This window comes from Mus caroli, chromosome 7 (assembly GCF_900094665.2).
Source record: "Mus caroli chromosome 7, CAROLI_EIJ_v1.1, whole genome shotgun sequence".
NCBI lineage: Eukaryota > Metazoa > Chordata > Mammalia > Rodentia > Muridae > Mus > Mus caroli.
In genome coordinates this window covers 87,094,541-87,110,278 of record NC_034576.1, presented here as the reverse complement: position 1 = coordinate 87,110,278, position 15,738 = coordinate 87,094,541, and the positions used below count along the sequence as shown (strand labels likewise).

The 15,738-nt window shown below is 37.2% G+C and overlaps 1 protein-coding gene across 7 annotated transcripts in view; it reads left to right on the top strand.

Annotated features, from left to right (window-relative positions):
* Positions 1-15,738, top strand: part of Zfand6 (zinc finger AN1-type containing 6) — a 67,300-nt gene that overhangs the window by 1,629 nt on the left and 49,933 nt on the right. For 2 of the 7 annotated variants that reach the window (XM_029479080.1, XM_029479081.1), the window contains exon 1: positions 8,654-9,235. The exons of 4 other annotated variants lie outside the window; for them this stretch is intronic. The gene's annotated coding sequence lies outside the window, so the exon portion shown is untranslated. Of the gene's footprint in view, positions 1-8,653; positions 9,236-15,738 lie in introns of those variants that run through there. One more of the 7 variants, XM_029479078.1, reaches the window with a different exon arrangement.

The following is a 15,738-nucleotide window of genomic DNA, read 5'->3' as shown; positions in this document are numbered from 1 at the left end:
CAGAGCTACACAGAGAAACCCTGTCTCGAAAAAACCACCAAAAAAAAAAAAAAAAAATTAGTTTTGTCACCCACTAATCTCTTCAAACAGTGTCACTTTAGGTTCCTTGCCCTTTGAACTTTGGACAGATAGTGTATGGTTGTGGTTCATCTATTTCATTGTTTCTTAATGCCGTGTTCCTCCCTTCACCCCGGTGTTTCCGATGGTGTTTCTTGTTTTGCTTCTAACAAGTGTACTCTGGGAACTTTTCTTCTTGCAGCTGTTGTTGCCCAAGTTGTCTGTCGAAAAGTAAATACCGTAGATCGTGGTAGAAAGTTGTAGGCAATCAGTAATAAAGTAGAAATGAAAACGTTACGATTCTGCTGCCTTCCTTTAAGCAGGAAGACTCACGGTCCTTGTGGCTGGCTCCTAGTTGCTATGTTTGCATGAGGAACTAAGATTTCTGTTCATCTCTACACCGAACCCCTTCAAGCCGGCTGTAGAAAGTTTGGCACTATTTGGTACTTCTCAGGGCAAAACCAGCAAGTGGGAGAAAACTCTCCATGTTTTGTAAAGCCACCCTTTCTGTTCTCCACCACTCCTCCCCTCCCTGCAGACTTGGGCAGATTATTGAGGAGTCTTCTTTGCCTTAAAACAGTCTTGCAAAAGAAACTTGTAGTAAGCTTTCTCTGCCTAGTTGGCACAGGCTTTGTTGGAGGGAGAGTGTCAGAGGGCAGATCCTTTAAGGGAAACATTAGGACCCACGTGACCCTCCGCCACTTTTGAGAACGCTATGTGAGTGTACTAAGTATTTCAGGACTTGTCAACCACACATTGAAGTATTTTTTAGGTTTAAGAATGCCCTAGGGTTTGCTCTAGACAAATGTCTTTAATTCTTAATTTTGCTCCTTTGTGTGTGTGTGTGTGTGTGTGTGTGTGTACGCGCGCGTGTGCGCGCGCACGCGCACACATGTGTGTGTACGCTTTGAATAACTTGTTGAAGGCATGAGAGAGGAGCTTCTTAATTTTTTTAGATAGGGTCTCACTATAAAGCCTAGAACTCTCTATATAGACTAGGCTGGCCTGGAACTCATGAGATTCCCCCAGTCACTGTCTCCAGTGATAGGATTAAAGGCGTGTGGCACCACATCTGGCTGAGGGGGCATTTTTTTTTTTTTGATGTTTGTAGTTTGCAGATATTTTGTTTTTATAGTGTAGTTGCTTCTGCTTTTAAAACTTAGTTCTGTATTTTATTACAAATCACACTGACAGAGAGTTTGGGGATTTCTCCCACATTTTTAAGATGTGTAGGAACACAAGTACTTCCACAGATAAGCATCGTTAATTAACATTTTGTCAAGCATACCTGTGGTCTTCCTGTGTATTTTGTATCTCCTAAGCTATTACATGTTTCTTTAGGATTCAGTCTTGGTACTGATGCTGAGTCAAAGCACATGAACATTCATTTTAAAGTCTTTATAAGCATTTCAAATTTTTTCTTAAAATTTTTATCAAAGTGTGTGGGGTATGTGTGTGTCTTGTTTATGCCACTGTAGTCCCAGCTACTCCAGAGACTGAGGCAGGATAGTGTGAGTCTAGGTGTTCTAAGGGTTCTAAATGTGGATAGGCTGGTTCCACTTTCAAAACTTACTCCAAATGTAATGTCCCAACTCCTTTGTTTTATAGAAGATGGTAACAGTACTCATCTAATTGTTACCCTTCCTTCAGGTTTTGCTCCCTATAGTCTGTGCTGGCTGCTCTAGTGTCTAGAAGATGTTTAAATGTGTGTGTGTGTGTGTGTGTGTATGTGTATGTGTGTTTAATTCTCTATCTCTTGTCTGTGGGTGTGTATGTATGTGATACAATGTAAAGTGAAGTGAAATGTGTGAGTGTAGAGGTCAGAACAACTTTGTAGTTTCTTCCTTTCAATGTTTACATGGGTTCTTGGGATCAAACTCAGGTCTCAGGCTTGCCCAGCAAGAACTTTTACCCACTTAAGCCATCTTGCCAGCCCTGAATGTGTTTATAGATATGATAGTCCTAGGCTCAAAGTCCTTCAGTGACTTTTCGATCCATGAGATAAAATTCAGACACAGTTTTACTGTGGTTTATATAACCTACACTGGTTGTGCCGATAGAAATGAATGCAAATTGCAAATCTGAGCCATGTTAATTTAAAATTTTCTCGTGGCCCTAGGACAAGAGAAAGGCAGTGAAATATATTTTGATTTAACCTAAGATGCAGTACTTTCAATATGCGATGAATGTGAGAGATTATTTGTGGGATATTTTGCACTTTTGGAGCTGATGTGTACCATCTACCTGCAGTGTGTCCTAGTTCAGATTGGCCATGATTCAGTGTTTATACTTGTAAGATCTTTTTTATTGTGCCTTTTATCTGTCTAGGATAGCAGTCTTTTACTCTGTATTGCAAATATTTTTCCTGGCTCTTCATTTCCCTTGTATTTGCTTATAGGCCTTCCTCCTTTCTCTTTTTTCCTATTGAATTTTTAAAATATCTTGGTTATTACTTTTACATTTTTATTTCATTTGAAAAGTAAGTGTGTGTGTGTGTACATGGAGTGAACACTGGTTTCTTGGGGGTGGGGAGGTGTCCAGAAATGAGTATTGAACCCCTTGGAGCTGGAGTTACAGTCAAGTTGTATGATATGGCTGTATGATACGGCTGTTGAGATCCAAAATCAGGTCCTCTAAAAAAGCAGTATGCATTCCTAGTCACTGATCCATCTTCCAGCCCAATACTTATATTAAAAAAAGTTAGTATTGCGTGTATGTTGCGGATGATTGGTGCATGCATACGTGCATGGTATAAAACATTTATGGAGGTCAGAATATGACTTTGTGGATCTGGGGGATCAAACTCAGACTATCAGGCTTATATATGTAGCCAGTGCAACACTTACATTTTTATGACTTTACTCTGCTTTTATATTAAAGTAGTCTCATTCCCAGATAACTTTACATTCTTTTCAAGTATTTATTTTTATTACAGTTTGGGGTGTGTGTGTGCAGAATATGCAGGTGTCATTGGAGGCCAGAGGCATGGCATTCTCATGGAGCTGGAGTTACAGGTGGTTGTGAGCTGCCCAGTGTGGGTGTGTATGCCCGAAACTGAACTCAGACCCTCTGTAAGAGCAGAACTGGATCTTCATGTCTCAATTATCTCTCTAGTACCTCTTTAAAGTTTCTTTTTTTAATCCATATTTCTGTTGTTCTGAGATGTGTTGTTTACATAAATTGAAATTGAAATAACTAGATGTTTAGTTATTAAAAATTCTGTCAAAAATATGACTGTGGGGTCAGGCCACAAAAGTCCGGTGACCAGACTTCATCGTCAGTTTCCATGCAAAGATGGAAGGAAAGAACTAGCTAGAGTTGTCCTCTGACCTCCAGATGTGCCCTCTGGCAGATGCACCCCCAATCTCCACCTCATTGTGGATACTTTTGGATTTGCACACAAACAAAAACTTAAAATTTATCAACAACACCCTCCACCCCTGTGTTTCTCTATATAATAAAAACACTTTTATTTACATGCTAAAATGAATACATACTTGATTTTGTTTTGTTTATTTAGTGGTTTGGTACTAATACTACCTCTCACTCCAAATCTTGGTTGTTGGGTGTCAGACTCTGGGTCTGACTCAATGGGCAAAGGCTTTCCCTGGGCTTGCACTGAGCCCTGTGAGTTCCTGTACTTGCATTTTCTCCCTTTCCACATTCTGAGCACCTGATACACAGCAGACTTTGTGTTGAGTATTGAAGGTACTGCTATGGCCAGGATGTGTTCCTTGCTTTCCTGGAGTTTGTAAATATAAGAATGGTAGGCAATTAAATAAAGCAACAGACAGGAAGTTTTAGGTTGTAAAGTGTTTAGAAAGAAAGATATGATAGGTACTAACTGGGCACTTTCAACATGCATCACTGCGGAGGTAACAGTTGATCAGATACAGTGTTTGGTTTGACCTAGCACTTGAGGGAAAATTTAGATTGTCAGGAGTCTGCTGGTTGAGGGGTGAATGAGACAAGCTCAGTTCTTATTTTGGAGAACTCCATTAATCAAGGATGTTATTTTGGCCCTGGTTATTTTATCTTCATCATTTCTTATGAATTACCTAGTTGTTATTTATTTTGTTTTGTTTGCCAACTCAGACCGCTACCCACACAGTCTTTGCTTCATTGTGATTTTCTTGAGAACTCTTTCCTGTTATAGGAAATAGGCCTTAATCTTTCTGTTGGTTGTGTAGCTTATTCAGAGTAAGCATTTCTTTTGAATTCAGTTAGCACTTGGAGTCCATTAATCAAGCGTGGTTCTAGTATTTGTTTCTTGAACCAGTGCTGTGCTTGCTGGTCTGCTAACTACCAGCCCCTCTGGCTGTTTAAACAGTTAAAATGACATAATATTAAACTGCAGTCCCTCGTTTATATTGGTCACATTGTAGATGCTCAGTAGCCATAGGAGAGATAGGGAGTCTTTTGCATTAATAAAAATTAATCTTAATTTATAAGGGTGTGGCTTATGGCCACGTTATTTTAGTTAAAATAGCCATGCCTAGCTCTTAAAATGTGGTAAGTCAGAATTAAAATACAAAATTGACATTTGTTTTCAAACAAGAATGAAAGTTTAAAACAAAATGTGATGGTAAGTGATTTTTAATCCCCAGCCCACAAAGGCACAGACAGGCAAATCTTTGCAAGGCCAGGCTGGTCTACATAGCAAGTTCCAGTATAGCCAGGACTACATAGAGAGACTTGTCTACAAACAAACAAACAAACAAACAAGTGTGTATTGAATAATGATATATTTAAATGTTAAAATTTTTACATTTTAATCTTTGACTCAGAAAATTGGAAATGAATGCTCTAGTTAATTTTATTTGGACATGTTTTCACTCTTCTCACAAGTTTCTTAAGAGGTAGAGACTTTGTTCATTTTGTTGACGGTGAGTTGACAGACAAGAGACTCTTTTATAAAGATTATTTTATTGTCTAATATGTGTATATGTGTTCAGCAGGTGGGGAAGGGGATTGCAAATGTGTGAGTGCAGGTACCCATGGACTCTGGAAGAGGATGTTAGCTAGCTCCCCTGGAGCTACAGGCACTTGTGAGCCACCCAATTGTTGGTACTAGACACTGAATTTGGATCCTCTCCAAAAGCAAGATATGTGACAAGAGACTTATCTGTTCAGTTTCTACTTTTCAAAAATTAATTGTAAGATTGCTTTATTTGTAGCAGTGATTTAAAAAAAAATAATCTTTTTGATAGCTATCTGATAATTAATCTTTGTCTTTTAATCTTTTACTTATATTTTCTGGTTTAGGCAACCAAATAGGTACAAGAAAACAAAAGCAGTTTCTTTTTCTCCATCTAGAAGTTTCATTTAGACCCATGGAACATTTACTTTGTGCACGTTCCTTTTTATTAAATAATGTTTGCCTCTAACCTGAACAGTACATCTTAATATGTGAAATTATGAATGTTTTTCCTTACATTTTTTTCTTCTTATTTTGATCCCCATTTAGTTTGTGCTTATTGGTGATCTTGTTTAATCGTTTTACAGACCTAAAACAAAGCAGGTTACTGACTCTTTTTAAAGAGTTTGTTTCTATCAGCTTGGATTATTCTTTCCTATCTGTAGTTTGCCTTAATTTTCTTAATGTTTCCTTTGTGTGCAGTGCATGTGTGAATGGGCCGTGGCCAACCCCTAGGCATACACACTTTGTGCTCTCCTCCACCCCTGGTAAGAAGATAAACCACACCAAGAGTTGAAAACTAAAGCACATCCCTCACTGCTGGAGGTTACATGTGTCTGCCAGGGGAGTATGCTTTGAAAATTGTTTTCCTTATCACTTGGATAGTTGATTTCAGACTCTATTCTCACTGATCCTAGCATGTTACACTTAAGTCAAGGGTGGTGTCTTTTTTTTTTTTTTTTCCCTGACTTTGTACATCACCAGCTCTGTCTAGAGAGAATGACAGGATTGCTTTTGTAAGAATGGGTACAATTCTTTTTAGGTTGTTTGGTTTTGTTTGGTTTTGTGACAATGTCTCTTGTAGTGTAGACAGGCCTGACACTATATATTAGTATCCAAGGATGACTATAAATGACTGATCTTCCTGTTTCCACCTTTTGAGTGGTAGGATTATCGGCATGCCTTGTATATAGTGCCTGGAAGCGAAATTCCTGTGGTTCTGGGGATCAATCCCAGGGCTCTGTGCATAGTGAGCAAGTACTTTCCAACTGTACTTTTAGTCTCTCCCCACCCCCAGCCCTGGGTAGGATTATTTTCATCAAAACAGGTCTGACCAAGTTGTTTATTTTGTTCAGTGATGGTTTATTGTTTTTGTTTTTGTTTTATTATTTAATTTTTGAGCTGATTAGGTTTGGAAAAATGTCTGGACTCCTATAAAGAATATACAGTATATTTCTCTGACTACTTGATATTTAGAAAATGGCGTGGTCACACACAAAGCTTCTCAACAGCTTCATGCAGACTCTTTGTTCTAACCACGCGATGTTGTCATGTAGTATAGACTGGCATAGCTTCTGGGTTTAATATGACTTCCTTGAACTTGTTTTTGTGACCATCTGCTTCTAGACATAGCATAAAACACATTAATTTTAATCATGTACCTCAAATGATGATTATCACCTTGATGTTCTTTCTCTTCTTTTTTGTTTTTGTGGTTTTGAGATAGAATCTTGGTATGTAGTCAAGACTGGCATTACTTGTGGTCATCCCCTTGCCTCAGCCTCCTTGGTGGTGGGAGTACAGGCATGTACCACCCCAGTTAGCTGACATCTTCCCTCTGTTGTCTTGGTAATAGACTAGTGTTAATATTAGTGCTGTGCTAACATATGATTAGTGTCTTTCTTACAAGTAATTCACTTTGAAGGGGAAATTGTCCCACAGCAGTAGTTTGTTTGGTGCTCAAAATTGTCTACTCATTCCATTCTTGCCAATTTGTAAAAAAAGCAAATGAATATTTATTTTCTGTGCATGTCAGTGTATATCTATCTCACTTAGTACATATGGAGGCAGAGTACTACTTGTAGGAGTCACTTCTTTCCTTCCGCCATGTAGGTCCTGGGGATCAGGAGGAGATCAGTGGCAGGTGCCTTTACTTGCTGAGCTATCTTACCAATCTGATCCTGTTTGCCAGTTGAACTTTTTTTCCTTCTCTCACTTGTAAAAGTTTGGTCTGTCTTCCTCCGTCTGCGCTGAAAATTAGATGTTTTCTTTTTGATAATTGTTCCTGTACTTCTCTTCCAATGTTGTTTTGCAAGAGTGTCGCACACTAGGAAGAAAACCTGAACTTGACTCATGAAGTGCTAGGCATTCAAAGCAATGAGTTGTTGCAAAGGATCTTGGGACTAGGCTTCTGTGAATTGGCTCTTTCAGTTTGTCCACTTAAAGGGCATAATAGAATATGCAGCTGTTTGGGCTTCACCAGGGTATTGCTCCATATTCATGTCTAGTTGCAATTATGTGAATTTTTAGTTTGGTACAAAGACTTCTTTTTGTATTCAAAACAATTTTGTTGGCTTTCTGTTCAAACATAGAATTTTTCTCTGAGAAAAAAAATTGTTGAAAGATTCTGAACTTTGAAAACTGCAAATTTAAATTTAAAATTCTTTAATACATAAGCTTATTGAAAACATTTTAAGACCCACTGTTGTAGCAGGCATGGTGCTACTTGCTTGCAATCCTAGAACTCAGGAGATAGAGGGAGGAGGAGGAGTTCAAGGCCAGCTTCACTTTTTCTCATAAACCAGAAAATCAGAAGAACCCCTTTAAAATGCCTTATTTTTATGTTATTTTTACCAGCTATAGTTAAAGTATTGGTAGGAGTGAAAAATGTATTTTACTAAACATCTTAAATGCTAGTTATTGAATCAGGAAATGCTTAAAATGTCAGAAAAAAAGTTTGGGCTAAGCCACTAAAATGTAAATAATTCTAATTAAACCATAAAGTACAGCAATTGTTGTAGTCATGTATAAGTGACAGTAGGAATTTTTTCTTTAAAAGTCAGAATCTCTGTAGTGTATGTCTCTTTAAGAGTATAGTGAAAAATGCCATTATGCCATCACAGCTCCTTGGATAGTTTAAAGGGAACACACATTTCATCTACATTTGGTAATAATAATTTCTTTCCTTCCCAGCACTTGGGAATCTAAGGCAGCCTCCTGCTTAGAAGACAACATAGTGACTTCTGGGCCAGTCTGACCTTTATAGTAAGGACTCTGTTCCAAACAAACAAAAAATAAGTAAAACAACTCCGGAGAGGGGGTGACGTAAACCTCCCTGAACTTTCTACCTGGGACCCATGGCAGGGGGCTTGTCTAGCATATTTGAGGCTCTGGGTTAGATCCTTAACACTGTGAAATAAACAAGTTAACTTTGTTCCTGAATGTGCCATTAGACAAGTTGCCTTGTGTCTTTAGATCTCCTTTTGCCGTGAATAATCAGTTTTTAACAGGAAATAGCAGTCTTTAGGGCCACTGAGAATTTTATACTGTGTTGTGATACCCCTAGACTGTGTCAGTGAATTTGACAGATAGCTTAGAAGTGACTCTTAGCATTTAGGGTTTAGCTTAGAAATGAGTGTTTGTTTTAGCATTTAGGGTTTGTTTTTTAAATGCTGTTTCTTTTTTCTTAAGTTAATTGTCCTCTCACTATGTCCTAGAGAACACGCAGTTTGTTCTTAGCAAAATTTATAGTGAATTTTATGTAGATCCTCACAATTTTTCAGACAAAATGTGAACTCTGTTAAAAAGGGAAAATCTGTTTAGAGCATAACTTTATATCCGTGGTTCTGTGAAAATGCCACATTACGTATATTAGAAGTGTGAATCATGCATAGCTTATCCTCAAGCAAATGAAAGTTGATTCTGTGAATTTTCATTGTATTTTAACCCAAACAAAAGAAAGCAAATTGCTTATGATGGGAAAACTGAAACATTACAGCCTGTTTCTTTAAGAAACCAGCTTATCCAGGGGTTTAGTGTGTTTAACCTAACCTGCTAGCGAGGAAAAGTTCTTTAAAATAATGGATATTAGTCGTATCCAATCCCAGCTATCAGCCTCACTAACAGGGAGGAGATTTGACTCTCTGGCCACTAGAATTGCGGGAGGTGGAGCTTGGTATTCAGGTTTGGTTGCTTTGGAGTACAGCTTCAAGTGAAGTTAATCTGAGGTGAAGCAAACAGAAAATTGTGGAGGTTTTGTTGGTAGGATTTTTGTTCTAATCTTTTAATAATCTTATACTTTATACTTGGGCTCCTTTATGCTTTTGTGTATACTCGGCTTTGTCATTGTTTCTATTTTCTGATGCAAACTGAACATTAAAATTAAGCAGGGAAGCAGAACAAAAGGGCTGTTTGAACAGGAAATAGGTGCTCAGAGCATCAAACTTGACTTTATTATTATTTTTAGTTTAGAATGTGAGTGCCAGTAAAAACCTTTGAATCAAAATCATCTTCACTAACAAGCTTTTCTCTTAAATCAGAGTTGAAGCAGTCATTTGTCAGTTTTTATAAATGACATTCTAAGGAGGTCTATTTGTCATTTTCCTTAAATCTAAACTGTTAATTTGCTAAGAGAATGAGAAATTTGTTCTTTTTAAAAAATGGAAATACTAAGTATTTGATTTTTTTTTTTACTTAGTGTACCACTCCCCACTTTAACTCCAGTTTATTTTAAATTTAGCAGTATGTTGACATTTTAGTATTTCACAATTTTAGCTTTGTCTGTAGAAAAGTCATTGATAAATGTTATATATAGTAAAATAAAACTTTCTTTAGATTTCATTTTTTGAAGGTTGAAGGGATTAGTATCCCTTTAAAACAGGAAGCGGATAGTGTTTTAAGAGCTATAGGTGGGCTATCAAAACTTGAAAAAAGTGTATGTGGATCTTTTAACCTTTTTTAACCTAAATAATTGGAAGCATACCTCAGTATTCTTTTTATTTTTTTTTTCTTTTCTTTCTTTCCTCTGTGACCTTTGCCCTCAGAAATCAAGGTATAAAAAGTTCCCTTTAATAATCAGGACAGGTGCCAGCCCAGCCCTCCCAGCCAGGGTGTTTGTGTCTGCTATGCTGTTTGTTCCAGATCACTCGAAGCGTTTAAAATCAATGCTTTTCTCTTGTGTCTATTGCTAAAGCAATATTGTAGTACAATCAGGAAGTCACATGTATGCTCACAGTACAATGCATGGCCTCATTTTCCTTCCACCTCTGTAGCGTATATTCCTGAATTTTACAACAATTGTGAATAATTATGTACTGGACATCTCAAGTTAGAACTGTTTAGTTCTAATAGCTTTGCAGTCCTCTAGAGTTAGTATGGAGTTAATCTAGTCTTTTGTCTTTTCCTTTAGATTGTTCTTAATTTTTCAGTATTTTAAATGGTATTACAAAGACTGTATATCTGTATACTACAATGCTTTACTTTTTGCAAAATAGTAATTTATTTAGGAAAAAGTCTCCTGTGGAGTAGGCTGACATAGATAATGGATGTCCACACTCACTGGCTAAATTGCTTTCCAGGAAGATTTTGCTTCTTTCTATTGCTGCCCACAGGACATCTTCAGGGTTCCCTGAGAATAGCCCCTTAATTTTTTGTTATATTGTGCCTTTGGAGCTCTGAGTTGTTGGCTAGTTTTTGTCTAAGCAAATAGCCTATTTTAAACCCCATTTTTAAAGATATAGATGAATCTAAACCCATTTTCTTGATATTAAAATTAGCTGAAAGAAATTGGGAACATTTTTACCCACTTTAGTGAGCAATTGTATATCTCTGTTGGCTGTTTTATTTATTTATTATGAGTATTGCTCTCAGCATGTTCAAAGCTTAATATTTTATACTGGCTTTGTTGGTGCCAGCTCTCCTGAGTGTATGCTGCTTCTGTAAGCTTATACCAAAAAGACCATTTTCATCTAAGAAAATATACCAGGAACAGTTTTAGAGAAGGTCTTAAGGAGAGCAATTATTACCTGTTTCTGAACTTGTAATAAGTAAATAGCCTTTGTCACTGTGTTTCTGTACTTGGAGACTTTAAAAGTACATGTAAGATGAACTATTCTGTGTAGTTCCAGGGTTGAAAATAATGTATTAACACTTCTCCAGCATTTACAGGTTTTCAGTGAAAGGTAAAGAAGATAATTGTACACACACAGTGGCTTCAGACATGCCTGTGCTTAGGGGCAGTCTTTGTTTCCCAATGGTGCTGATTCTTCCTGTCAGGAGCTAGTCTCTAGGTGTGATAGGTTGTATCTGCTTGAGGAGCTGGTGGACCAGTGTTGCAGAATAAAGAACAAAGTTGTTTTAAGGCAAAATTCAAAATTACTAACTACTTAGTAAAGATAATGATAGCAGTACTTGAGCACATATATGCTTGACTTAGTCGATTTCATTTTGCATTGTAAATGAACTAATTTTTCTGTAAATTTTTCTTATAATTTACTGATGACTTAGTATCATTTTCACAGCTGCTAGTGGTATTCTCGTCTATGTTTGTTTTCAGAAAGTCAGAAGTGTGCTGGTGTGGGGGTTGGGGGGGGCAGTCAATGCCAACGTTTTTGTTATGGTTGGTGAATGATTTTTTTTCCCCCCAGACATGTTTTATTTCTTCAGGTTTGCAATAGAAGAAAAAAACTTTAAATTTTTATTTCTATCATAAATATATATTTCCCTTATTCTGAACTAGAGAAAATGTTTAATTTTCTTAAAATTTAACCATACCACATTAAGTAGAGATGAACATAATTATATACATAATAATTTTACTAGCAGCCATTTAAGCACTGCCTGTTGATTACATTTTAATAGTTACTCAGGTAAGGATTTACTCATTTATGTGCTCTGGGGAACACTGGAACTTTGAAAAATGATTAGCCTGAATGCTTTCTCAGTTTCTCTCCTGCATCTCTGCTCCATTGGTCTCTGGTTGACAAGGACTGCCCTCTTCATTCCGTAGCTTCAGGAAGAGTAAAATTTTGTGACTACAGAGAAGAGAATTCTTGTATTGATTTAGATGTTGGGAAAAGACCTAAAAAGCCAATAGTCATATTTTATTCTTTTAGGATAGAAGGAAAAATGTTTAAAAATGTAATTTTTTTTCCTCAATGATATAAGGAAAATTTTTAATGGGTAGTAAATTAGTAAAACTTGAGGCAACCTAGAAACTTGATAATTATGAGGTTTCTAGAGTTTTGCAATGCCTTTCCTGGGTGGCTGTGTTTTAGGAGATAAGCTTCTTGTTGGTAACATAGGATGCATTTATTTATGAGCTGATAACGGAGTCTGCTTGATGACTGTGATTTTCTTGGTGTGGATGTATTAGAGTTCACTTGAAGCAGTTTTGTGGTTAGTGTTTTGCTAGAGGAGAGCAGATCCATCTGTTCCTCTCTGTACATTTCCCTTCTGCTCTACGTAGGCACCTGGATCTATTTCCCTCCTGGATTTTTACCTTCCTCAGTAACATTTAGCACTCTTGACAGCTTTGAAAACCTTCCCAAGAGTTTAATGACACTATCTGAGCTATTTGTGAACTTCTGTGACCTTTGCAAATGTGTCTCTTTGTAACCATCAAGTAATAGAGCTTCTTGGGATTCTTAACGTTTTACTCATTCTAGACCTGTGTCCTTTCTGTCCCAGAGATCTTAGGTTGTCACACAAACTCAGGTGAGTTTGCAAATTGCTAAGGTTTCCTAAGGAAGCGCATGTTGTTTGTTGACTTTGGAAGATACAAATATTTCTCATTCTGTCAGTATTATATGTACCGAATTGTGGCTTTAAGTTACTGCTACAGTATCTCAGTAGAGAAGAATAGCTTTTAAGCCAAGAAGAACAGAAAAATTAAAAAACAGGCAACCCAACATGCCTTTGACAGTTTGTTATATCAATTTGCCACTGTCTGATATCGGGGAATCTCCTCTTTTTTTATAGTTTGACTTAAAAATCACATGTTTTATTTCTCCTGGAAAGGAGTGACCCTGAATGGATAAAAGAATAGATTGAGTTTTGGGGCGGGGGGAGCTTGTTTTAGCGTATTCCATCTAAGGTCTTGTTGATTAGCAGATGCCATCTGTATTACACTTGCCCAGTAGCTTGTCTCACTCAAGCAATTCTTGGCATGGAAAGAGGCTCCTGGGGTCCTAGGGTAACGGATGCTGTGAGCCATAGTTAGCTGTGAGAGCTTCTATGCAGAAAAGTAGTAAAAACAGGATTAGGATTGGTTCAGTGATTGCAACTCCTCTGTTGAACACTGAAATAGACACATTTGTTCTGTTTTTGCTTGCTTCTAATCTAACCACAGGGCTTTAAGCCTACAGGGAAGTTCTCTACCCCTAGCTACATGACCAGCCAGCCCCTGAATCTCTCTTTTTAATTTAATTTTTAAAAATGTTTCCTTTTTTTCTTTTATTTGATGAGTACACCATAGCTGTCTTCACACACACCAGAAAAGAGCGTCAGATCTCATTACGGATGGTTGAGCCACCATGCAGTTGCTGGGATTTAAAATCAGGACCTCTGGAAGAGCAGCAGTCAGTGCTCTTAACCACTGAGCCATCTCTCTACACCTCAATTTAATTTAATTTTATGTGTGTTTTGCCTGCATGTATATGTGAAAAGTGTGCCTGTTGCCTAAGGAGTTCAGAAAAGGGCATTAAATTCCCTAGTGCTAAAGTTGCACATGGAGCCACCTCGTGGGTGCTAGGAACCTAACCCAGATGAGATCCTCTTTAAGGATTATTAGCATTTAATTGTTAGCAGCAAGGGCTGTTAACCACAAAACCTTCTCTCTTGTATTAAATCTTTATGTGTTTGGCTTGTTCTTTGTTTTTACAATTGGAATTGCTTGGTCATATGATAACTCAGTGAGAAGTTATTAAACTGTTTTTCTTTCACTTGCATTAGTAATTCATTGAAATTGTTTCTCTTCATCAGTACTTGGTATAATCAAATTTAAAATTTTAATCATCCTAGTGGATATAGAGCAGATAACTCACTGTGATGCTAATTCATATTTCCTATTAACAATGTTCATAGCAAATGCTAATACCCTACCTCTGGCTGGGTATAGTCTCCTATCTTTCTAGTTTGCATTTTACTGAGACTCAAAACTTCTTGCCTCATCTTTTCCTTTAGCTTCTGATTCCCTCTTGAATCACATTTTCCCCAGTTCTCTTGACTTTTCAAGCCCATGACCAGTTCTGCCTTCTATTCTGCTCCTAAACCCCCACTAACGGCATTTGCAGATGTTTATAGTTTTTTTACTTAGCTATCATTTTTCTCTAATTTGTAGACATTTTACTTAAGGTTAAAATTTTGTTTTGATTTTATTTCAGACATTTATGCAGAAGTGTTCAGGAGCTCTGCTGGCCCTATTCTACCCTTATGTTCTGTCCTCTGTTCCAGTTTGGCTTGCTGTGTCATACTCAGTGTGTATGGGAATCGTTTCTCAGCAAGTTAAGAGACAAATAACCCCAAGGACTTTGTGCTTCCTTTGACCAGAATATTTTCTTAGTGAGATTAAGCTATCAAAATCCATGAGTTGGTGTTTGTGAATAGTTTTACCTAACCTGTCTCTTTTCAGCTTTGTCAAGTATCCCAACAATATCTTTTATAACTTAACTTACTTACTTTATTTACTTATTTATTTGCTGTGGATCTAAAAGTAGGAAGGAGAAATATTGGGAATAAAAAAGGATCTAAATAGAGGAGCAAGATTTTGACTAGAGAGAGAAGTGGGACATTCTGGCCAAAATACATATGTGTATGAAATGGTCAAAGAATAAATAAAAGTTACACTGTGAACTTTATAATTCATACCTCATCCTTGATCCTACTTTTCCCATCCTACTGTGTGGCTCATTTAAGCCATTGATGCTTTGAAAGACTTTGACCATGTCTCTCATTTCATAGTTACTGTCCAGATTACCATGGAATTTTCTCGCCTTTCTGACCCGGCCTTCCTAACTCAATACCTGTTCATCCTTTTCATGAGGGGAAATACCCATTGCTATTGGCTAAGGAAGTTACATGTACAATAGGCCAGTGTTATTTAACACTGTAAGTAATGATAGCTTAAATTAAAATTAATTAAAACTAAGTGAAATAAAAATCTTTAAAACTCCATGTGGCTCATTGATAACTAGGTTATCCATGTGTGTAGGTTCCTTTATTACCTAACATTTGAAGGCTTTTGTAAAAGGTGCACCCTGGTCTTAGGCTTTCATCTATTGTCTTCATGTGTCAAACTGGTGTGTGTGTGTGTGTGTGTGTGTTTTGGTTCAATGAATTACATACATTCTTTCCAAATACCCTATCCCTTGCCTTAGTTACCTTTACATAGTTCTCCTTGGTGTAAATAGACCTTTCATATATTCCTGACAGGAAGATACTCAGATTTTACAACTTCTTTTTTTTCACTCATCATACAGGATGGTGGTAATTCAGTACATTGCCTTTATTATTCTAGAGCACGGTACAATAGGGACCATGCAGTGCTTATATTTGTCTCCTCATATTTCACATTCAAATATATGTTAAGTTGAAATTAGTCTCTACCTCTAGGCATTTTCTTGGGTCAATATGCCATTTGTATAGCTGTGGAATTGTAGTCTGTGGAAGTGACTAGTCTTCCCTGTAGCTGCCTGATCTCTGCTCTTTACCTAGTCTCCTTTTGCCTCATTTGAACTCTAGATGTTGATGTTTGTGTAAGGCTTGAA